Source organism: Nyctereutes procyonoides, unplaced genomic scaffold (assembly GCF_905146905.1).
Source record: "Nyctereutes procyonoides isolate TBG_1078 unplaced genomic scaffold, NYPRO_anot_genome, whole genome shotgun sequence".
Taxonomy (NCBI): Eukaryota; Metazoa; Chordata; class Mammalia; order Carnivora; family Canidae; genus Nyctereutes; species Nyctereutes procyonoides.
In genome coordinates, this window is record NW_026575049.1 from 5,848,466 (window position 1) to 5,872,377 (window position 23,912).

Below are 23,912 nucleotides of genomic sequence, written 5' to 3' on the forward strand. Positions count from 1 at the left end.
CTCCCATTCAATAGGTTGCCTTTTCAACTATTATTTAGGAATAAGAAACACATGTCGCTTTTGAAGAGGGAAGTTACACAAGGGGAAAAGAAAATTACACTCACAAAACTTGAGGGGAGTGGTAGGGGAAGGATTGTTTATTATGAGATGAGAATGTTGGTAGGTGGGTAGAGGAAAAATGAGAGGAGATAAAGAGATTCTAGATTGAATATACTAGAAAAGGGATCATTAATAGGATAAGGTTCTGTGTTATAGTAGCTACTCTGTTATGAGGAAATATGGAAAATATACATATTAAAAGCATCCTATAGGAAAAAAACTAAAGCATCCCATAGGTATGTTGATTGTTCTGTCTGTGGTAATCATCTGAAGACACATTTGGAAGTGCTTTAGAAGAGCAACCAACAAATGTTTTTGTCACGGGACAGACAGTAAATATTTTAGGTTTTGCAAGTCATCTATGGTATCTATTTGCATATGCTGCTGTTTCTTCTCTTTTTCCCTCTTTGCAAATGTCAAATTAGGGGCACTGGGCTGACTCCATTGGTGGAGCATATGACTCATGATCTCAGGATTGTGAGTTTGAGCCCCATGTTGGGTGTACAAATTACTTTAAAATCTTAAAAAAAAAAAAAAAAAAGTAAACTTATTCTTAGCTCATGGGGCATACAGAAGGGCCATAGGCCAGATTTGGCCTGCAGGCCAGAGTTTGCTGATCCCTGCTTTAGAACTTAGCTTTGCTGATGGAGCATTTGGTGTTCTTTCTCTCAGTAGATGAAGAAAGGTAAAGGTCTTTTGTGGAGAATATAAAGTTTGACTAATATATTTGAATGCATGTGACCCCTGAGCTGCTTTTGACCATTATCACTCAGATTTGTGACTGTGATTGCTAACTATTTGGGGCCATATAAGCCTGCCTTCCTTTCTGTCCTTTTTCCAACTGTGGTATCTTAAAAATTATATCAGCAGGGGGGTGGGGGTGGGGGTGGGGGCTCAGTTGGTTAAGCATCTGACTCTTGATTTTGGCTCGGGTCAGGCACTCAGTCAAGGTTGTGAGATCAAGCCCTCCCTCCTGCCATGGGGCTCCGTGCTCAGAGAATCTGCTGGAGATTCTCTCTCTCCCCCTCCCTTTGTCCCTCCCCTCACTTTCTCTAAAAAACAAAGCAAAACTAATCTGCAAATTGTTTGACACTTCTCATTAAAAAATAGTTTATGTTTAATTACAGAGAAGAAACAAGGTTACCAGAGGGGGGGAGGTCTTTGGGGGGGGGGGGGGGATGGAGGAAATAGGTGTTGGAGATCGAGTGCAGTTACCATGATGAGCACTGAATAATGTATAGAGTTTCAATTGTACACTTGAAACTAATATAACACTGGTGTCTATACTGGAATTAAAATGTAAAAAACCCATAAGTATATCATACACTATATTAGGTAAGAAAGGAAAAAAGTCTATGTTCTGTTCCCTTGAATCTTGGTGGCTTCTGTGACTGCCCCAACAGATAGAATGTGACAGAAATGACACTGGTCCTGAGATAGGATCATAAAACATACAAACTCTGCCCTCCTTTCTCTCCCTCCCCTGCCATGACACATTTTGAAGCTGCAAGCTGCCAAGTAAGAGCAGCTCTCCTGAAGCTTCCATGCTCAAGAGACCATGGGAGAACACAGGGAGATGGGGAGAGGTGTCTGAGGAACTCCAGGTGACTTGCCCCCAGCTATTTAAGTCTTCCCTGCCCGGGCACCACACATAGGAGTGAGCACAGCCTCAGATGATTCCAGCACCGGCTCCCAGCAAGCTCCTGAAGACGACCCACGCGAGAACCACCCAGCTAAGCCCAGTTGGGTCACAGAACCAGAAGAGATGATAAAATATTGTTTTAAGCCAAAGTTTTGTGGTGATTTGTTTCATAGCAGCAGGTGACTAGAAATGACTGGGGGAGTCTGGAAATGGATCATTACCGTAACATGATCTAAAACCCATGGCGGCGGCTTTGAAGCTGAGCTGCTGGCACACGTAGGAAGGGCCTTGAAGACCTTAGTAGCAAAAGTGTGGTGGCTCTGGAGGTTGTCAGTAGAGCTTAAAGGAAAGTGAGGGAAAGACTATTAAAGCTCAAAGAGAAGCCACTGTTAATAAAACTGTTGCCTGTGACAATGTAGAACTAGAAAATGGACCCAACGAACTGATGGATTGGCCTGAAGAGTTTTCAGTCTATGGATGGAAAGTTTCACCTGCTTTCTTGTAGCTGTCTGTCTCAAAATACAGCCTCTCTTGTGCTATAGAAGAAATGGCTTTTCATGCAAAACTTAGAGGAAATAAAAAGGAGGCAGGACTTGCTGGGTTAGAAGATACAACCAGTGTCTCCCAACAGGATATGCATGAAGTTAACAAAAGGCCACGGGAGGAAAGTCAAAATCGTGGTCCTGTCACGAAAACTTCCCAGGGTAGAGATGAGGCCAGGGATTTGACTGGAAAATCCTGACTCCAGAAGGATTGAGGGTGGTGTCTCCTGAATCCTCACCAAAAGAAAGGCTAAATGATCCTTTCCATTAGGCAATAAGAATTCTAATAATATTAAAGACGCTGATGCTCAGGAGCTCTCCAGGGAGGCCAAGGTAGACAAGATTTGTTGATGTGGCTTTTGTCTAATGAAATAAATGCCAATAAAATAATAAGATTCATAGGAAACTTACAAAGCTTTTAAGAAAATTATACTTGTAGAAATACTACCAGCTTGGACTAGGAAGAGAAATGGAAAGATTTTAGATCCTGGAACTTTTACAGGCAGAAACCAGGCTGATGAAACTACTAAACTTAAAACATGGGCTATATTTTTTGGAATAGGAAGGATAACTCAGCGGAACTAAGATCCCAGAGGATGATGCCAGGAGCTGAGGAGAATCACTGTAGGCAGTTGAAGAGAAGCCTGCTTATGGGACTGCCAAGTGCACCCATGTGGGGTGTGCTGGGGCTGCAGGTGGCTGCATGCCTGTCGTTTGCTCTGTATTGCGAGTGTTTATAGTGGTTATTCGGTGCCTACCCCACCATATTTATTGTGTGTGGACAGATAATATGTGTCTCTAGCTCACAGGTTTTCAGACCCAGAGGAATGGTATTTTCCTCTAGGAAAAATGCAGTTTTCTCATTGGTTTCCTTTTCTTTTTTCTTTCTTTCCCTTTCTTTCTTTCTTTCTTTCTTTCTTTCTTTCTTTCTTTCTTTCTTTCTTTCTTTCTTTCTTTCTTTTCTTCTCTTTTTCTTCCTGTAACTTTTTTTTTTAAATTTTATTTATTTATTTATGAGAGACAAGCAGAGACACAGGCAGAGGGAGAAGCAGGCTCCATGCAGGGAGCCAGATGTAGGACTCGATCCCAGGACCCAGGATCACGCCCTGGGTCAAAGGCAGACACTCAACCGCAGAGCCACCCAGGTGCCCCTTTTTTGTAATTTTAAAATCACAAGACAAGAGAAATATAATGTAACTAGAATGGCTGTAAAATAAACACAAAGATTCTTCCTGTGGAATCTCATGTTCATATATTCTAAGTACCTAACACAGGGCCTACCTAGTATGTAATTTTTTGGGTAAATGTTAGTTTTCCCCTGGCATTCTTTCTTCCTCTCAAGGAAGTTATTTTATTCGTGGTGTCCAGCTCCCTTATGCTGATTTCCGTTCACGAGGGCTTTCCACCCCTAGAGCCGTCTCGACCAGTGCCCTAGCCTCTCCATATGCTCTGGACATTTTCTGACCTCTTACTATCATCCCGACTCTGAACTTGGCTATCTTAATTTTTCAAAAACTTACAGAGTAACTGGGAAGTCAAGAGGAAGCATGCTAAAGTGCTAACACCAAAATTTTACTGTGATTGTAATGGCAACTTTCAATGTTTACCCTGTGTAGTAAGCAGAGGATTTCAAACACTTTTGCAGGCCCTCTGACTGGTTTGGGTAAGAACCCTGAAGGTCATGGCATTCATGTTCCTTTCTAATGCAGAGCTGCCATTTTTAGGGACGTAATACAGCATAGAAACGGTGCTGAAATCTGTCCTGGCTCCTTTTCCTCTTAGGGGCTATCTGTGAAGCTTTGGGGCCAAGGTCAGATGTACTTCTGGTCTCCTTTTCCCTGGCATTTTGAATAAGATTCTAATCTAATTAAAACTAATGTCAGTAGCACTGTTCAAGAGGAGAACCTAAAGGAAAAAGTTTTTTTAAGATTTTATTTATTCATGAGAGACACAGAGGTAGAGACACAGGCAGAGGGAGAAGCAGGGAGCCCGATGTGGGACTCGATCCTGGATCCTGGGGTCATGACCTGAACTGAAGGCAGATGCTCAACCCCTGAGCCACCCAGGCGTCCCAGGAAAAGGATTTTTGAAGGAAGGGGGTGTTGGAAAAGAGGGCAGCTTTACCTGAATTGTTTTGCCTTGGAAAATACATGTGCTCATGTAATTCTGTGGGTCAGTGAATATATATACACACACGCATATATAGTTATTTAACCAGTATTACCGAGTATCACTATGGGACTCTTCCAATGTTCTAGCTTCTTTGGGGATAAAATCAATCAGAGCCCCTTACACAGGACTGGTCTGTGTAAGGTTTTGGCACTGGGCACTGCGTGGGGCCTAGGCAATGAGCAGAGCTGCCCACCGCAGGGTTTTGCATAACGGTAGACACTGTCTCTTACTGCAGTGCGTACGCATTCTTGGATTTTAAAATGATGTTGTCAGGAAAGCTGAATTCCAGCGACAATAATCTCTTTCTGTAAACTAAAAGCTTCCAAGGCCTTAAGAAGAAAGAAATAATCTGACCTTAAGAATGAATTTATTACTAAGTGAAACTTAATTCACAAAAGAAATTTTCTCTACTATCGGGGCCATTGTTGGTTTTGGCTTCGTTTTTAATGGACATTTTTAGTTGTTTGTTTTGGTCGATATTGAAGTTGAGTTCAAAGATACATCTCCTCTGAGGATGCAGTGTAAAGAGAACTTGGTAAATAATGTAAAATCAGAGTTTCCAAGTGTTTTTGGAGCAATTCTCTTTTGTCTTTGCACAATATGTGTGGCTCTTTGCGTGTTTTACGACGCGCAGCTACTCCTTTCCTACACAAATACGTGTGCTCTCATTTTTCTCTTCTTCAGTTTCTTCATTTCTTCTTTTTGTCTGCCTCATTTCTTCATTGTGTCTTATGTAAGGTACAGCCATCTTCGGAGAGAAGGGATGTGGCACCAGAAACAGGGGAGCCTCACAGTTGACTCATCATGGGACTCTGCTGCTGACTCGTCATGGGACTCTGCGCAGGCCTCTAACCAGGAAATTGGGGGAGTCAGTGCGGGTCACGGAGTTCAGTGATGACAGAGGCATGAACAAAATCTCATGACCTCAGGGCCCCAGCAGAGGCGGCTGCACATATTTCCACTGCCACCATTTACCTGATAGACTTAGATGATCCAGCAGTGAGTTATTCTGTGCAAGACAGCAGGGGCTTTAAAGGCAGGAGCCAAGGGGTTATTTCCTCTCAATGCTATTTACGTGACCTCAGGTGACTTTCTTAATCTCATTTATCCTGTTTCCTTGTTTATGACACCTGCCATGAAAGGTCATTCTGAGGATCACAGATGATACCTAAAATGCCCAGCAAAGTCCCGACACAAGGGTGGTGTTCATGAGTGGGAGCTACTTGAGGGAGTCTAAAAAGTCTCTTTTCAATGCTTAATACAGGGGCCTTGGGTGGCTCAGTGGTTGAGCGCCTGCCTTCGGCCTAGGGCATGATCCTGGGGTCCCAGGATCGAGTCCCGCATCGGGGTCCACACAGGGAGCCTGCTTCTCTCTCTGCCTGTCTCTGCCTCTCTCTGTGTCTCTCATGAATAAATATTTAAAAATAAAAAAATTTAAAAATGCTTAATACACCCTTATAATCTCAACCTTGACCTCTGTCTCTGCCTTTCTCTCTCTCCCTCTCTCTCTCACACACAGAGCATTTGCAGCTCTAAGCTCCTGAAATTGTGTAGCCATGCCACCATTTTAAAAGTGGGCTTCTGTTGGAGTGCCTGGGTGGTGCAGTTGCCTAAGCGTCCGACTCTAGGTTTCGGGTCAGGTTGTGATCCTGGGGTTGTGGGATTGAGCCCTACATCAGGCTCTGCATTCACTGGGGAGTCTGCCTGATTTTCTCTCGTCCTCTGCCCCTCCCCCTGTGCTCACCTGCTCTAAAATAAATACATCTTTAAAAAAAGTGGCCTTTTGTTATCGGCAGAGTGATCCTCTTGCTGGTTTAAGGAACATTATGAGATAACCGAGAAAAAGTTAAAAAGCAGAACTGCATTATTTCCTTATTCTCTGGAAATTCTAACTCATCATCTCCCATGCCTAACTGTGATGTCAAAAACAAAGGCCAATCCAATTCTTTTCTTGGTGATTGAAGTCTAGCCCTCCTGGAACTAGGGCAGCCCTTTGGCTTGCTAGCAACTGCACCAGCAGCGCTGTTACATTGCTTGGATGGATAAAGAAATGGTGAGGAGTCATTTTACACATCACTCAGTTCTACAGAAACTAAAAAACTGACCCAGACAAATGGCTGGACGCCCCAGGACTGTGGATCAGTATGTTAGCCCCCCATTAGAGCACCAGATCCCCTTGACTGCCTCCCGGCCAGGACACAGGACCAGTAAGAACCATGTGGCACTGGTCGGAAGAGGTGGGGGGGTGACATGGGGATAGCAGGCTGTGGCTCCTGGGAGTGGTGCGCCGTCTGCCGAGGTGGACAGCATTGCTGTTGTGGCAGGTGCCTTTTTAGCCAAAGCAATAACAAATCTTCCCTTGTTTAAATGACAGATGGTCAAGATTGTTACTGCCATTTCCAGCAAACCCAAAAGAGGGAAAACAAATAAGTGGTGTGTAGAGTTCTTGGTTTTCAAGAATACCGGGGAAAATTTTATAACAGCATAGCTTTAACAAGGTTCTATGGCGCGTTGGTCAACAGACCAAGTGTGCCACATCATGGTGCCCACATCCCTGTCCCTGGGACCTGCGAACTGGCTACATGGTAAAAGGGAATTGGGGTTACAGATGGAGGAAAGGTTGCTGATCAGATGGCCTAAAAATAGGGGGACTATCCTGGATTCTCCAGTGGGCCCAGTGTAATCAAGGGGTTGGAGGAAGCCCGAAGGTCGGGAGTCAGAAGCAGGGGATGTGGGGGAGGACTTGACCCACCTCTGTTGAGGCCGAAAGGGGCTAGGAGCCCAGGGTCGGGGTGGCCTATGGGCGCTGGAGAAGCCAGAGAATCGCATTCTGCCCTAGAGCCTTCAGAAAGGCCCGGCGACACCTGGACTCTAGTCTGGGGAGACTCATTTGGGACCCCTTCCCTCCAGAACTGTGAGCGCACGATTCATATGGCTTTAGGCCATTCGAGCTCGTTCCAGCAGCAGTGGAAGGTTGACACGGCATTGAGCTCTGAACGTCTAAATATCTGAAGTCCGTGAGCCCAACCTTCATCTCTTCCCTGTTTGTAAGAGACTGAATGACAAAGCCCAAGCGAGGCACAGGAAAGTAACAGCCCCTGCATGGCTGGCCCAATCTGCGGAGGTGCCCAGCGCTTCCTGTCCTTGCACCTGCCCTGGGCCTGCCTTGGACCCTGGGGTCTCCCCCCCGCCCCCGGTTGTCGCGTCTCCCCGGGAGGGCACCCAGTCTGGCTGGGACAGGATGGGCGACCCCACGCCAACCACCTAGGTGAGTTACTGTCAGCCGACAGAACCATGAGACAACAGTACTGTTCAGCCCCTAATTTTGGGGGGGGTAGTTTTATAGCAACAAGTACCATCCCTTGGGGGCCCAGACGTAGAGTTTCTGTAAAGCTTCTGGCCCTGCGAGCTGCTAGCCTAGGTGACCTTACTCTCTCCGTTCTAGAATTCCCACGGAGCTTGCGGATACCACGTAACCACGTATCTTCTTACGTACATAGGATTTCCTCCTCAGCTGGACTCTGTGATCTTCCAAGAGGACGGACAGTGGAAGTGCCTTCTGGAGTCCCTTCGTGTCCTAGTACTGGATGAACAATGTAACTGGTGAGCTGCTGAGCACTGGATTAAGAGCATTCTTGGCCATTTTAGCTCTCTGCCAACGACTTTAGCCTCGGCTCTTTCTCATGGCTTCTTCTGGGGCAGTCTCAGGGCACGGTTATGAAAAGCGTGTGTGGCGGCGGGCAGCCTTGGGTCTTTCCTCCTGAAGACAGTCCGTGGCCGCCGAGGAGCAGCAGCAGCAGCAGCATCTGGGCCTGCCCCAGACCTGGTAAGTGAGATGCTCTGGGGTGGGACCCAGCTTTCTGGCCTAACAAGCCTTTCAGGGGCTGCTGCTGCCCCAGGCTAAGCACAAGCATCACTGGGGGTTGGGACAGAGGTCTGTTTTAAGGTCAGAAGGCCAAGGACTGTTTCATTAAACTGCATTTATTAAATATGCACCTGCATGTGCCCGGCGTTGTGCAGGGCGCAGGGGACACTAAGGTTTGTCTCTGCCTGTGGGCTGAGGGACATGGTGGCGCATGGTTTGCACAACAGGAGTGAGACCTGCCGCTATCCCTGCCCTCTGAGGGAGCGAGGCCTGGAGTTTTGGCCTCACCTTTCTACCTGTGGGTCAGACCCCAGGGAGGAAGGAATCCTTAGGAACCCCTGTATGGGAACGTGTCTGTGTTGAAGGCCACCCACTTAGGAGCTCATTACATACTTTAGATGCAAGCTCCCCGCGACCCCTGGGGCTGGGTGGGGAGGCGCGACGGTTGTGTAATCCTGTCACTTACAGGTAACGCGTTATAGCCGCTCTCATTTCACCGTGTTTTCCTCCAGGCCTAGTTGGGTGTTGGAAGAGAACTCAACACCCTGCACAGGTGATTGTCAAATATAACGTCGTTCGAAGCGTGTTCCAAAGCTTGTTCGCCCCGTGAGTCCCCGACACCCCTTCCCTTGGAATAACTGATAGACTGCATTCCACCCGACCCTGGTACCCCAATGGTAAGCAGAAAAGCCCCCTGTCCTTCCGCCGTGCTTCTGCCCCCAAGGCGCTGATGTCTGTAGGGGGGTGGGGGGGGACCGGTCAGATCAAAGGATCTCTGTGCTTTCAGGGAGTGTGCTCCCAGCGGTGCTCCCAGCGGTGCTCCCATCAGAGCTCCCACCGGTGCTCCCAGTGATACGGTGCAGCCTGTGCAGCCCCGGCCTTCCTGAACGACACTGGGTTCCTCCGGTTTGGGCCGAGGCAGTGCACGGGAGCAGGTGCCGGGCCGCCTCCCCCTTCCCTGGCCCCGGCTAGGGACTCCCCCCCCACCCGCCCCGGCCCTGCTCCGCATGGATGCGGCCACCCCGACCTGCACACGGCCCACAGGACCCATCGTCTCGGGCGTTTGCCGGCTCCTCCGCGGTCCCCTAAGTCCCCGTAAAGCCATTAGACCGATGACTGTAAATTAGGGGCCTGGCAGGCTGAGACGATTGGGGTGCGGCCCCGGGGGGCTCCATCTGTGCCGCCCGCCGCCCTCCTCCGCCGAGGCGGGCTGGGAAAGCTCATTTCTCAGCCTGGGTTTTATTTACCCCACATCAAGGAGCCCTCGGGGGCGGGGGCCGCGGGGACTAGACGCCCCCCCCACCCCCCGGGGCCGCCTTGGCCCCCTTGTGCGCTCGGTCCGCGTCCAACAGGACAGACCGGGAGCGACGTGCTTTGACCTCGGTCCGCGGCCCTGGGCACCGACCGGTCTCCCCAGCCTCCCTGCCGCCCCTCCCCTCCGATGGTGGCACCTGCCCGCGGAGCGGGCCCGCGTGTGCGGCCGTGACCTCTGCGCCCTGGGGCCCCAGGCCGGCCGCGCCCTTCTTGGGGGGACACTTGGCCCGGGGACGCCGCCCGCCGCGGGCAGAGGCTGGACGAGGCGCGGGGCTGGAGGCGCAGCCCGCGGGGTCCTGCAGGGAGGCCAGGGCCCGAGGACCTTCAGGGGGTGTTAGTTTTGTCCCTAACAGGGACCCACGGAAAGAGGGAGCACTGGGCACGGGCTGCGCCGTTCCCTTGCTCCCGGACGGGGCGGGGGAGGGGAGGCCGCGCCCCTCAGAACCTGACTGGATTTGGAGAGTGACCCTTTGAAGAGGTAAGGAAGGTATAATGGGCTCAGGTGGGGCCTGATCCCCTCTGCTGTCCTTCCAGGAGGTCGCTGGGGCACAGGGGGGGCCCCCAGGGCCGCAGGAACGTGGACTATGTGGGGACACGGGGCGAAGGCCCCAGGAGAAACCAGCCCTGCCCACACCTTGATCTTGGCCCCCTGGCTGGCCTCCAGCACGTGGAAGAAGTAGAAGCCTGTGGTTGGGGATCCCTGGGTGGCGCAGCGGTTTGGCGCCTGCCTTTGGCCCCGGGCGCGATCCTGGAGACCCCGGATCGAATCCCACGTCGGGCTCCCGGTGCATGGAGCCTGCTTCTCCCTCTGCCTGTGTCTCTGCCTCTCTCTCTCTCTCTGTGACTATCATAAACAAACAAAAAAAAAGCCTGTGGTTGAAGCCCCCGGCCTGTGGTGGGGCTTTAGGGCAGGCCTCGCAAACTAAGGCAGGCGCTAAGAAGCCTGCCCCGAACATTCCTGTGGCCCTCTCTCCTCTTTTTTTTTTTTTTTTTAATACTCTCTCCTCCTCCTGACTTGGAAACTCTCTCCGGACGGCTTTGACCTGGCCAAGCAACTTTCCTTTTTGTCATGTTCCAGATCATCTCATTTTTTCGAGATAAGAACCTACCCAGCAGTGACAGGTCTCTTCTGGAAGAGCTTTATTTTTGCCCCTTCTAATTTTCAGCTTTGTTCTGTGTAGGGTCTCCCGATACAGGACACCCGTCTAAATGTGAATTTCAGATAAACAGCAAATAATTTAGCTGTGCCCCAAATATTGCATGGGACATCTTTTTTTAATGAAAAAAAAATTTTTTTAAAGATTTTATTTATTCATGACAGACACAGAGAAAGAGAGAGAGAGAGAGAGAGAGAGAGAGAGAGAGACAGGCAGAGGGAGAAGCAGGCCCCATGCAGGGAGCCTGATGTGGGCCTCGATCCCGAATCTCCAGGATCAGGGCCTCGGCTGAAGGCGGCGCTAAACCACTGAGCCACCCGGGCTGCCCTCTTTTTTTTAATTCTTTATTTGAAATCAGACTCACATAGGATCCTGTAGTTTGTATTTGCTAATCTGCTCTAGTTCGGGGGTTGGGGGGGTGGCGTCCTTAGGATCTTTCCACAGTGGTTCCCACAGTCACCTGAAGAACATTCTGAAAATACTATGGGCTCCTCCCTGGGCACTCCTGATTCTCACTTAGTCTGAGGTAGGGCCTTGTCAATAGGAATTTTAAGCCCCCGGGTGATTTTATTTGTGTGGCTAGGGCACAGGACCCCTGCAGGAGGAGACAGGTGTTAACTGATTAAACGCCCAAGGCCAGGCGTTGTTGGATTTAGGCTCCCTTAAGCTTGAATTCTTTGGGTTTTGTTCTGTGAAAAAATGTCATCTTACCACTTCTTATTGCTGAGGCCAGAGGCAAGGGTCAAGTAGGTCACCAAAAAATGCCCTGTTAGTATGTGAAATGGTCTTATTTCAGGTCAACTGAGCCCATAAAGAGAGAAATCGGGAGCTGTAGTAATATTGACACCACTGCAGCAAATGCCTCTCCGTCCTGACACTTCAGGTTTTATAATAAATGGTGCATCTGGGCCCCCTGGTAAAAGATTTACCGTTTACCATTACTTTTATTACAGGTCAGTGCTCAAGAATGCAGGGGTCTGTTTTAAGCACACTTCAAGTTCAAGAGGAATCTGAGCATGATTTTGTTCTGTGGCGCGCACCTGCTCCTCAGCTGCTCACTGGCACCGGGCTGGTAGCCCTGGGGCAGCATGCACTCATTCCGCCCGGTAGGGACCTTCTATTTGAGCTTGGTACTCTTTCCTCCTGTGAATAACCCTTGCCAAGAGACACCTTTACAGTAAGTGCGAAGGAGATGCTGGCACAGAGTTCCAGCTGAGTAAGAGTCAAAGCCAGAGTGAGAGGGAAATAAAATGCCTGTGACAGAAACACAGTTTATAGAAAATGATGTTGGTGGGTCAGCAGACAGCATGGCTTGCTGGCACAGGCAAAGTTCAGGAATGGAGGTTTGATGTGAAAGGGCTTTATGAGAAATGCCGTCTAAGTGAGTGCGTTCATGGTGGAGGTTTTGCAACTACTGCTTATCTAATGAGAAGTTCTAGAAACTCTTAGAGCAAGAGGTAGTAGAGTATAAAATACACATTTTGAATTTGAAATCCTGGCTTTGGTGCTCCTCAGCTCTTGTGTCCTTAGGCAACTATTTAATCTACCTGAACTTTTACTTCTTCATCTGTAGAAATGCTTCTGGAATAGTAGGGTAAGACCTTTGAAATTCCACTCTGCCAAACAATCAAAGAGAACACAGGTAAAAATTGTTAAAATCATTTTTTTCAAAGTTCTGGAAATTAGCTAAAGGACTACAACAATCCAGGGAGTATTTATTCAAGAAAAACAGTTGAATCTCAGTATGAACAGGGAGCTTTGTGGCATTTTGACTTAACCACTTTCCTTACCCTCACTCCAAATATGTGGTGGCCAAGGAAGCGAACAGAATGGGCTTGTTAAAAACGATCAGCAACAACTGTTTAGCATCATCGCTATCTAAGGCAGTCACACCAGTCAAGGCTAACGAGAGACCCAAGGTTTTAACTGAAAAAAGTTAAAACTGGTGAACGAGATGTCCACAGAGGACACTGAAAAGCTCTAGCGTGTTAGTGGAGTCCGAGAAGTCCTTGCACACCCAGGAGATCTGACCAGATCACCTTGAGGCTCTGCAGAAGCAAGAAGTAAAGGCTAAAGTAGAACTGTCAGGACTTTCCAGAACACTGAATGTGTGCTCCAACTTTGATGGAAAACATTAACCTACATATCGAAGACGTTCAAAGAACTCCACGGAAGAAAAACTCAAGAGACCACAGGTAGACCCAACATGGCCAACTTCTGGAAAGCAGCAGGAGAAAGGGAACTCATCACAGGGGATCTTCAGCAAGTTGAATGTCCCAACAGAAACCATGCAGGCCAGGTGGTAGGATGGATGACACGTTTAAAGTGCCAGAAGAAAAACAAAAATGAAAAAACCCTATTAGCCAAGAACTTGAGAGCCAGCAAACTGTTCTTCAAAAAATAAAGACATCCCCAGATAAACAACTGAGAGAATATGTTGCAAATAGACGTGTTTTGCATGAAATACTAAAGGGACTCCTTTAGACTGAAATAAAAGGATGATCCGAACTTGAATTCACGTGAATAAAGAACACCAGTAAAAATAAATATATGAGAATTATAAAAGTATAAATGTATTTTTATTTACACCTCTTCCATATAATTTAAGACAACCGCATAAAACAATACTTATTAAACTTCTGATAGGTTTACTTATATATAGATGTAATTTGTATGACAAGAGCACAAAAGAGAGAAAAGGAATGAAACTATCGGAGCAATGGTTTTGTATACTATTGCAATTAATCAGGTATTAATCTAAACCAGATTGTTTTAACATGCTAATAGTAAACCTTTCGGAAAACCACTAAGAAAATAACTTTAAAAATATAGTTGAGAAAGAACAAAGGAATTAAAGGGGCGTACTCAAACTTATTTAATGCAAAAGGCGGCAATTACAAAAGAAGAGAGGAACAAAAGCGATGTAAGACACATAGAAAATGAATAATAAAATAGTAGACCTAAATCCTACCTAATCTATAATTATATTAAATGTATATGGATTAAACATTCCAATAAAAAGGCAGAGAGTACCAGAATGAATTTCTAAATATGGTGTAACTGGGGCACCTGGGTGGCTCAGTTGGCTAAGCATCTAACTTCGGCTCATGGTCTCAAGGTGCTGGGCTTGAGCCTCACATCGGCTCAATCAGAGCAGGGAGGCTGCTTGTCCCTCTCCCTTTCTCTCTGCCCCTCTCCCCACACTTGCTCCCTCAGTCTCTCCCTCAAATAAATGAAGAATAGAATAAAATCTTTAAAACAAACAAACATGGTAACTACATTTTCTCGGCAATACACACTCTTTAGATTCAAAGGTACAAATAGACTCACAATAAAAGGATGGAAAAGGATGTACTATGCAAGAAGTAACCAGAGAAGAGAAGAGCTATACAAATATCAAGGAATATACACTTTAAAATTGTTACCAGAGACAAGGGAAGACATTTTATAATGGAAAAGGGTCACTCCAATAGGAAAAGATAATTATAAACATATATGTACCAGGACGCCCAGGTGGCTCAGTAGTTGAGCATCTGCCTTCGGCTCAGGTCGTGACCCCAAAGTCCTGGGATGGAGTCCTGCATTGTGCTCCCCACAGGGAGCCTGCTTCTCCCTCTGCCTGTGTCTCTGCCTCTCTCTCTCTCTCTTTTTCTGTGTCTCATGAATGAATAAATAAAATCTCTAAAAAAACAAACTATATATGTACCTAAAAATAGAGCCCAAAGCAAAAACTAGTAAAATTAAAGAGGGAAGCAGACAATTTAGTAATAGTTGGTGACTTTAATAACCCACTTTTGATAATGCAGAAGATCAACAATGAAATAGAAAACTTGAACAATGAATGAACTAGATCTTTTTTAAGATTTATTTATTCATTCATTCAGGAGAGACACAGAGAGAGGCAGAGATACAGGCAGAGGGAGAAGCAATCCCAGGGGACTCGATCCCAGGACCCCGGGATCACGACCCGAGCCCTAGGCAGATGCTCAGCCGCTGAGCCCCCCAGGCGCCCCTGGATAAACTAGATCTACTAGACAACTAAAGAATGCATCCAACAGCAGCCAAACAGACATTCTTCTCATGTACACATGGAACATTCTCCAGGAAAGGCTACACGTATCCCCTGTTTCTCAAAAGTTTGTTTTAAGCCACTTTGCTTTCATGAAGGACCTCCATCAGGCCTTCATTGTGAAAGGCCTCTTGCTTTTGCTAACTGAATGAAATCAAAGAGGATTTCCACTTTTATGAAGAAAAGGTGAGAAGAGTGTTCAGCATTGGTTTCACAGCAATAGAGGGATGTGCACACCCAGAGCAGCAAGAGCGGCCCCACGGTGCTCCTTCTCCTGGAACTACCCTCCGCATCTCAGCACCAAGCTGCCAAAGCTCTGAACTGTGTCTGTGAGCATCTGTTCTTCAGTTTGATTTATTTTGTGCATCCATTAGCAAGATGTGTCATAAAGTATCAGAAAAGCCTAAACGAGGTCTGGGGATGCTCAATTTTTTTTTTTTTTTTGTCTAAATTAATGGTAATTGCTCCTTTATGCCATTTCAGCTCACAAAAGGTTTCACAGGGACCCTCCATTTTGGGGTGGGGGAGGGGGAATCCTGTGCATATTAGGTCATCAAACCTCAGTAAGTTGTAAAGGACTGAAATCGCACAAACTCGATTCTGGATCATATGTGGGATCAAAACATTTCCTCGTTTGTAAAATGTGACAATATTTACCTGAGAGGGGGATAAAAGAAATCACATCTCAAGTAGCTAGCACGGGGCCTAATAAATAGTAAGAATATAATATATACAATAGTGTGTTAGTTTTCTCTTATGCTAGAGCATTGTAAATCATAAGTTAGCTTCCTCCTTAAAAATTTAAAAACAAAATGTTTAAATGCCTTGAATTGGTGGCAGATTATATAATTGATGGTCTCTTAGTACTGAAGAAATACAGTATCACAACCCTGATGCTTCCACCACCATCGTGGCTAAAAGTTGAATATAAAACTTGTCTTAGCAGTAAACAACTGGTACATTTCTAAATTATCCTGTTTGTAACTAAATAAGATGATTATTGATCCACTTGGTTTTTCTTCAATGATCGTCCATTAGCGTCCATGAATGTGGGACTTTTTCATTCATTTCACACCAGAGAGGATCAGACCGTATTTTCATGAGTTAATTCCTCTGATCAAGATACAAAGTTTGAGGGACCCCTGAGTGGCTCAGTGGTTGAGCGTCTGCCTTCGGCTCAGGGTGTGATCGAGTCCTGCATTGGACTCCTCCCGGGGAGCCTGCTTCTCCCTCTGCCTGTGTCTCTGGCTCTCTCTCTCTCTCTCTGTGTGTGTCTCATGAATAAATAAATAAAATCTTTAAAAAAATATAAAGTTTGAATTTTTACCACTTTAGAACAGAACCCAGTTCAGTCTGTGGCTACTTTCATGCAACAAAGCAGAGTAGTTGTGACAGAGTCCAAATGGCCCATAAAGCCTAAAATATTTATTATATGGCCTTTCAAAGAAAAAGTTTGCTGAACTCTAACCGAAGAACTAAATAATTCTTGGGTGGGCCTCATAGATGATATTCTAGGAAAGACACTGAAAAGGCATGCAAGTCATCCTTTTACTTCCAAGTTTGCATAACTTTCTTCAACATGGCCAATCCTGTCTCATTCTGAGTGCCCACCAACCCCCACCAGTCGATGTTTGAAGCAATTCCCAGATACACACTGTAACGTCTATAAGTGAGTCTATTTGAATTGTATTTTAAGACATATAATACTAATAGTGATAGCGCTTATCTGTTTTGGAAATATGAGCACAACCGCAGTTAATTTTCAAATTCTACTGTGCATTTGGCAGACTGGCCAGATGTCCTCTAATTTATATTAGGGCTTCCAGGAGTTGCAATTTTTTTTTTTTTTTTTTTTTTTTTTACCTAAGACACAGAAGAGAGATTTTGTAGTTCTCCAGAACTTCCCCCCCCTTTTTTTATGAATTAATTTTTATTGGTGTTCAATTTACCAACATACAGAATAACACCCAGTGCTCATCCCGTCAGTGTCCCCCTCAGTGCCCGTCACCCATTCACCCCCACCCCCCGCCCTCCTCCCTTTCCACCACCCCTAGTTCGTTTCCCAGAGTTAGGAGTCTTTATGTTCTGTCTCCCTTTCTGATATTTCTCACACATTTCTTCTCCCTTCCCTTATATTCCCTTTCACTATTATTTATATTCCCCAAATGAATGAGAACATATATTGTTTGTCCTTCTCCGATTGACTTACTTCACTCAGCATAATACCCTCCAGTTCCATCCACGTTGAAGCAAATGGTGGGTATTTGTCGTTTCTAATGGCTGAGTAATAGAACTTCCCTTTTGTCTCACTGACCCAACTCAGCAAGGAAGTAATCACAAATTCAGAACTGCTAAGACTGTTATTTTCAGGTTCCATAATTCCTTCATTTAAATCAGTGACGTCTGTTTACTGACATAAAATAGTAGTGCTTAAAGGGTCTGAGATGGCTTGGTTTGGGACATTTTGCTCCCATGACCTCACTTTTCTCTCCTCTTCATATCAAACATCCCTCCACCCCACTCCCACCTCATAGCAGTGCCTTCTGAATGAGCTTGTCTACATTCACCTTTTTGGTGATGACAGCTGTAAATCAAAATTTTGCAAAAGGGTAAAAGACGCAGTTCAGATTTATATTCCCCTTTTTTAGAGACGTGCTACCCTCCAGTCTGCATTCAGACCTTCCAAAGCCCTGTCCATATCCCTTTGGACCAGCAAATGATCAGATTGACCAGCGCTGGTGCCTGGAAGGCAGTCAAACAGCACCGTGCCCCCACCTCATGCTCATCCACACCCTGAATCTCTTGCAAGCAGCTTAAGTGGAATCAATAAAGCAAAAGAGGTTAGCTGGCTGGAAAATCTCGTCAGAAGTGAAAGACAAGACAGTAAAAATGTGGAGTTGTACTGAGAGAGCAGCGGTCTTTTCAGGGCTCTAATGATAGAAAAAGCGATTAAAAATGCAGGCTAATTGTTAGGATATTTAACTCACTCTTTGGCCTGACATTGAATTGAAGGAAAAAACTGGGATGGCAACGGCTTGGAAGTATTTTGCACATGGGGATTTTTAAATGATGGGAATTAAAAAAAAAATACACATGCACATATAATTTAAAAACTGTCTTGTTTTCCCTCTGCTATGGCTCTCAAGCCACAGTCTAGGGAACATAAGAAGCACCTGACTTTCCCAAAGGTCACAAACGGTGATGTTGGGATGGTCCTATCATTAAGTGAGGGGTTAAAGGCCTTCCTTCCCCCCTGTAGGCTCATAGCCCCAGGAGTCCGCCTTTCCCTGGCTTAGTGATGATCATCGTAAGCTGCACGAAGAAGCAGAAACATAGATGTGGAGGAGAAATCTCAGGGGGGCCCCAGGACAGCCGTCATTATTGCTGGGAGTTGGTTTCCCTCATTTCAGTCACTACCTGCTTCCATATGGAGGAGAACTTCCCAAGTTACAAATGTCTGTTCTCAATGCTGTTTACTTGGAACTTATCCCACGTCCCTCCTGGCCAGGCTCACTATATCTTGTTTCACTTATCTCTTGCTGTGTAATAAATATCTAAGTCTTACATGGCCTAAAATAAAACCATTTTATTTGCTCATGTTTTTGTGGGTTTGGAATTGAGGAAGGGCTCGGTGTGGATGGCTCCTCTCTGTGATGTCTGTGGCCTCAGCTGGAATGGCCTGCACAGCTGAAAGCTGGCCAGGCCTCTCTCTTATGGCATCACCTGGAGCGACTCAAGAGGGATTTGGGGATGAGAGATGGCCTCACTTCCAACATCTGGGCACTTTGGTTATCTCCCTGGTGGCCTCTCATCACTCAGTAATCTAGTCTGACATTTGCAGTGTGGCTGGCTTCCAAGAGTGAAAGCAGGTGCTATAAGGCCTCTAGAGACCTAAATTTGGAATTCTCAGAATGTCACTTCTGCATTCTATTAATCAAGGCAAGTCACCAGCCAGCCCAGATGCAAGGGGTAGGGAAACAAATGCCACCTCGTGATGGGAAAAGGAGCGCTTATGAACAGATGCAGGAGGCATTGTTGGCAGCCATCTTTGGAGACAACCTACCACAGCTTTCAAGAGCTAATCTGATAAGCTAAGCGCTGCTCATGAGAGAATGCTACAAGACTCCTCCATCTTCCACAGAAAAGAAATGTGTTAACCTTTAGGTATTTAATCTTGGGATTGACTCTTCATGACTTTATTCTATTGAGTGGGGAGGAGGAGGCCTCATTCGCATTAGGGTACAAGTGAAGGTGAAACCAGCTGAGGTGGTTTTACAATAAAACTATTCTAATATAAGTGCTTTGTAGCTAGTCTGCTCTTCCAAACTAAGCTTCAGATAAGCTAAAGCCTACTTTTAGCTTTCTTTTGTGAATCAATACTTAGGTTATTTTTAACATTGTGTTATTTTCTAGATTACTTTTAACTTCCTGGACTCTAGAACTCAGCAGAATTAGCATTCTTTGCTGTCTTGTCCCATCTGTTAACTTTTCTCTATAAGATGGAACATTTTACTAACACTTTGTAAGTACTTAAAATGCTTAAGCGTCTAAGGAGAGTCTTGACTTTTACAGTCTTCAGCAAGTATATAATCACTAGCCCTCTCAAAAATACCTCATGGGGTGAAGGGCTCAGTCAACAAGGGGATATAAACCTGACCAACATAAGAGCACCTAAATAAAGCAAATATTGAGAGGCCTAAGGGCAGAAATAGCAATACAATAATAATAAGGGACTTTAATACTGCACCTACACCAATGGATAGATCATTCACAAAGAAAATCAATAAGGAAACATCAGCCTTAAGTGACAGGTTATACCAGATGAAACTAGGAGGTATTTATACAGAATATTCTAATCAAAAGCAACAGAATAGACAGTTCTTCTCAAGAGCACATGGAATATTCTCCAGGATAGGTCATATGTTAGGCCATAAAACAAGGCTTAACAAATTTAAGATTGAAATCATATAAACCGGGAATCCCTGGGTGGCTCAGCGGTTTAGCGCCTGCCTTCGGCCCAGGGCGTGATCCTGGAGACCCGGGATCGAGTCCCACATGGGGCTCCCTGCAGGGAGCCTGCTTCTCCCTCTGCCTGTGTCTCTGCCTCTCTCTCTCTCTCTCTGTGTCTCTCATGAATAAATAAATAAAACCTTTACAAAAAATTGAAATTGTATCAACCATATTTTCAGACTACAATGGTATGAAACTAGAAATTGGTTATAAGAAGAAAACTGGAAAATTCACAAATATATAGAGATTAAACAATATGCTACTGAACAATGGGTGGGTCAATGAAGAAATCAAAGAGGAAATAAAAAAATACCTTGAGACATACCAAAACCTATAGGCTGCAGCAAAAGCAGTCTAAGAGGGCGGTTCATAGCAATAAATGCCTATCTCAAGAAATAAGAAAAATTTCAATATAATTATACAACTCAAGGAATCAGAAAGTAAACAAAGTTCAAAGTTAGTAGAAGGGAGAAAATAACGAAGATCAAAGCAGAAATAAATGAAATAGGGACCAAAAAGACAATAGAAAAGATCATTGAAACCAAGAGCTGGTTCTTTGAAAAGATAAACAAAATTGACAAACCTGTAGCTAGACTCACCAAGAAAAAATGACCAGTACTCATAAATAAAATTGGCAACAAAAGAGGAGACATTACAACTGATACTACAGAAATACGAAGGATCATAAGAGACACTACCAATAATTACATGCCAACAAATAGGACAATCTATAAGAAACAGATAAGACTCTAAAAACATACAACCTTCTGAGACTGAATCATGAAGAAATAGAAAAGCTGAAGAAATTGATTGCTAGCAAGGAGATTGACTCAGTAATCAAAAATCTCCCAACAAACAATAGTTCAGGACCAGATGGCTTCACGGGTAGAAATCTGCCCGAGATTCAAATAGGAATACCAATCCTTTTCAAACTCTTCTACAAAACAGAGGAGAACAGAAGAGAACAGAATATTTCCACACTAATTTTATGAGGCTAGCATTACCTGACCAAAACCAGACAAGGATACCACAAGAAAAGAAAATTACAAGCCAATAGCAAACCAAATTCAGCAATACATTAAGAGGATCTTCACCCTAATCACATAGGATTTATTCCAGGGGTACAAGAACTGTTTAATTTCTGCAAACAATGTGCTACATCATATTCACAAAATAAAGAATAAACATATGATCATCTCAGTAGATGCAGAAAAAGCATTTGGCAAAACTTAACATTCCTTTATTATAAAAACTCTCAACAAAAAGGTTATAGAGGGAACATACCTCAACACAATAAAGGCCATATATGACACGCACACAGATAACATCATCCTGAGTGGTAAAAAGCTGAAATCTTTTCTTCTAAAACCAGGAATAAGAAAAAGATGCATACTCTTGTCACTTTTATTCAGCATAGTATTGGAAGGCCAACCAGAGCAATTCAGCAAGAAAAAGAAGTAAAAGGCATTCAATCATAAAGGAAAAGGTAAAACTATCACTATTTGCAGATAATATGATATTATATATAAAAAATCCCGGCCGCCTGGGTGGCTCAGCAGTTGAGCACCTGCCTTCGGCTCAGGGTGTGATCCTGGAGTCTCAGGATTGAGTCCCACATCGGGCTCCCTGCATTGAGACTGTTTCTCCCTCTGCCTGTGTCTCTGCCTCTCTCTCTCTGTGTCTCTCATGAATAAGTAAATAAAATCTTAAAAATAAAAAAATAAGAAATCCCCCAAAGAGTCCCCTTTAAAACTGCTAGAGCTTATAAATGAATTCAGTAAAGCTGCAGGATACAAAAGCAATATACAGAAATCTCTTGCATTTCTACACACCAATAACAAGCAATCAGAAAGAGAAATTAAGAAAACTATCCCATTTATAAATTCCTAGCCATAAACTTAACCAAGGAGGTAAAAGGCTATATACTAAAATTTTAAGACGCTGATGAAAGAAAATGAGTATGACACAAAGAAATGGAAAGGTGTACCATGTTCATGGATTGGAAGAATCAGTATTGTTAAAATGTCCACACTACCTTAAGCATTCTACAGATTCAGTGCAATTCCTGTCAAAATTCTAATAGCATTTTTCATAGAAATAGAACAAACAATCCTAAAATTTGTATGGAACCATGAGAGACCCCAAACAGCCGAAGCAATGTTGAGAAAGAACAAAGCTGAAGGCATCATGCTCCCTGATTTCAAACTATATTACAAGCTATAGCTATAGTAACGAAAACAGTATGGTATTTACAAAAAGACAGACACATAGATTAATAAAACAGAATAGAGAGCCCAGAAACAAACCCACATGTATATGGTCAGTTAATTTATGACAAAGGAGCCAAAGATATACAATAGGGAAAGAGCAATCTCTTCGATAAATGGTGTTGGGGAAACTGGACAGTCACATGCAAAAGGATGAAACTGGACCTCTACACCATACATAAATATTAACTCAAAATGGATTAAAGACTTGAATGTAAGCTGAAACCATAAAACTCCTAAAAGAAAACATAGGCAGTAAGCTCCTTGACATGGGTCTTGGCAATGATTTTTTTTTTGACACCAAAAGCAAAGGCATCAACAGACAGCCAAAATAAACAAGTGTGATTATATCAAACTAAAAAGCTTTTGTACAGCAAAAGAAACCATCAACAAAATGAAAAAGCAACCTGCTGAATGGGAAAAATATTTGCAAATCATTTATCTGAAAAGAGATTAATATCCAAGATATATTAAGAACTCATACGTTAAAAAAGAAAAACCCAAAACAACCCAATTAAAAAATGGGCAGAAGATCTGAACAGACGTCTTTCCAAAGAAGACCTACAGATGGCCAACAGACACATATCCAGCATCACTAATCATCAGGGAAATGTAAATCAAAACCATAAGATACCACCTCACACTTGTTAGAATGGTTCTCATAAAAAAAGACAAGAAATGACAAGCGTTGGCAAGGATGTAGTGAAAAGGAGACCCTGTGTGCTGTTGGTGGGACTGTAAATTGCCACAACCGCTACGGAAAACAGGATGGCGCATCAACAAAAAATTAAAATTGGAACAACCATATGATTCCCACTTCTGGATATGTATCCAAAGAAAATGAAAACTCTTAACTCAAAAAGACATATCCACCCCCATGATGACTGCAACATTATTTACAATATCCAAGATATGGAAAAAACAGTCTCCATCAACAAATGAATGGATACGGAAAATGGACACACATACACGCTTGCTGTTCAGTCATAAAATATAATGAGATCTTGCCATTTGTGACCATGTGGATTGCCCTTAAGGACATTATAAGTGAAATAAGATAAATATCATATGATCTCCATTATATGCGGAATCTAAAAAATAAATAAAAAGTAACCCCAAACATTCACAGGCACAGAGAACAGCCTGCTGGTTGGGAGACGCAGGAGTGAGGGGTGAGAGAAATGGGTGACTGAGGGTCAAAAGATACAAGTTTGCAGTTACAAAATAATTAAGTCGTGTGGATGTAATGTATCCCATGATGGCTATAATTAATATTGTATTGCATATTTGAAAGTGTCTAAGCTTCCTCTTATCATAAGAAAAAAATACTTCTGTTAATATGAATGTAATGCATGGTAACCAGAATTTTTGTGATGATCATTTTGCAATTTGTATATCGAATCACTGTGTATTCGTGTATCGGATACATAATACGCTAAGTATTCGCATATCGAATCACTCTGTTGTACATCAGAAGCTAATGTGATATTGCATATCAATTATACCTCAATAAAAAAGAAAAAGAAACAATACCTCTTGGGAGCAATTCTTGGTAGTAACATCCAGGGTGTTTCTTCTAGATGCATCGTTGAAATGGATAGATAGCCTTTACTGCTATTCTTGTGAAGGTTTATGGAGTTGGCATCCATTCCCTTTTGATTGTCTTTGAATCTGTTCACAGTTTGTAACTCCCCATGAGGCCGTGACACTCCTGTCACTCCATTACCTGATATGAAGAAACTTCACAGCGAATTAAAAAAAAAAAAATGACACAC

General features: G+C 44.2%; 1 long non-coding RNA gene across 1 annotated transcript; it reads left to right on the top strand.

Moving 5' to 3' along the window:
- The first annotated feature begins 7,325 nt into the window (after positions 1-7,325).
- On the top strand, positions 7,326-16,683 carry LOC129511346 (uncharacterized). Its single transcript, XR_008664796.1, has 3 exons — positions 7,326-8,281; positions 8,833-8,997; positions 11,745-16,683. It is a non-coding gene; the product is annotated as an uncharacterized LOC129511346 (long non-coding RNA).
- Positions 16,684-23,912: the final 7,229 nt, after the last annotated feature.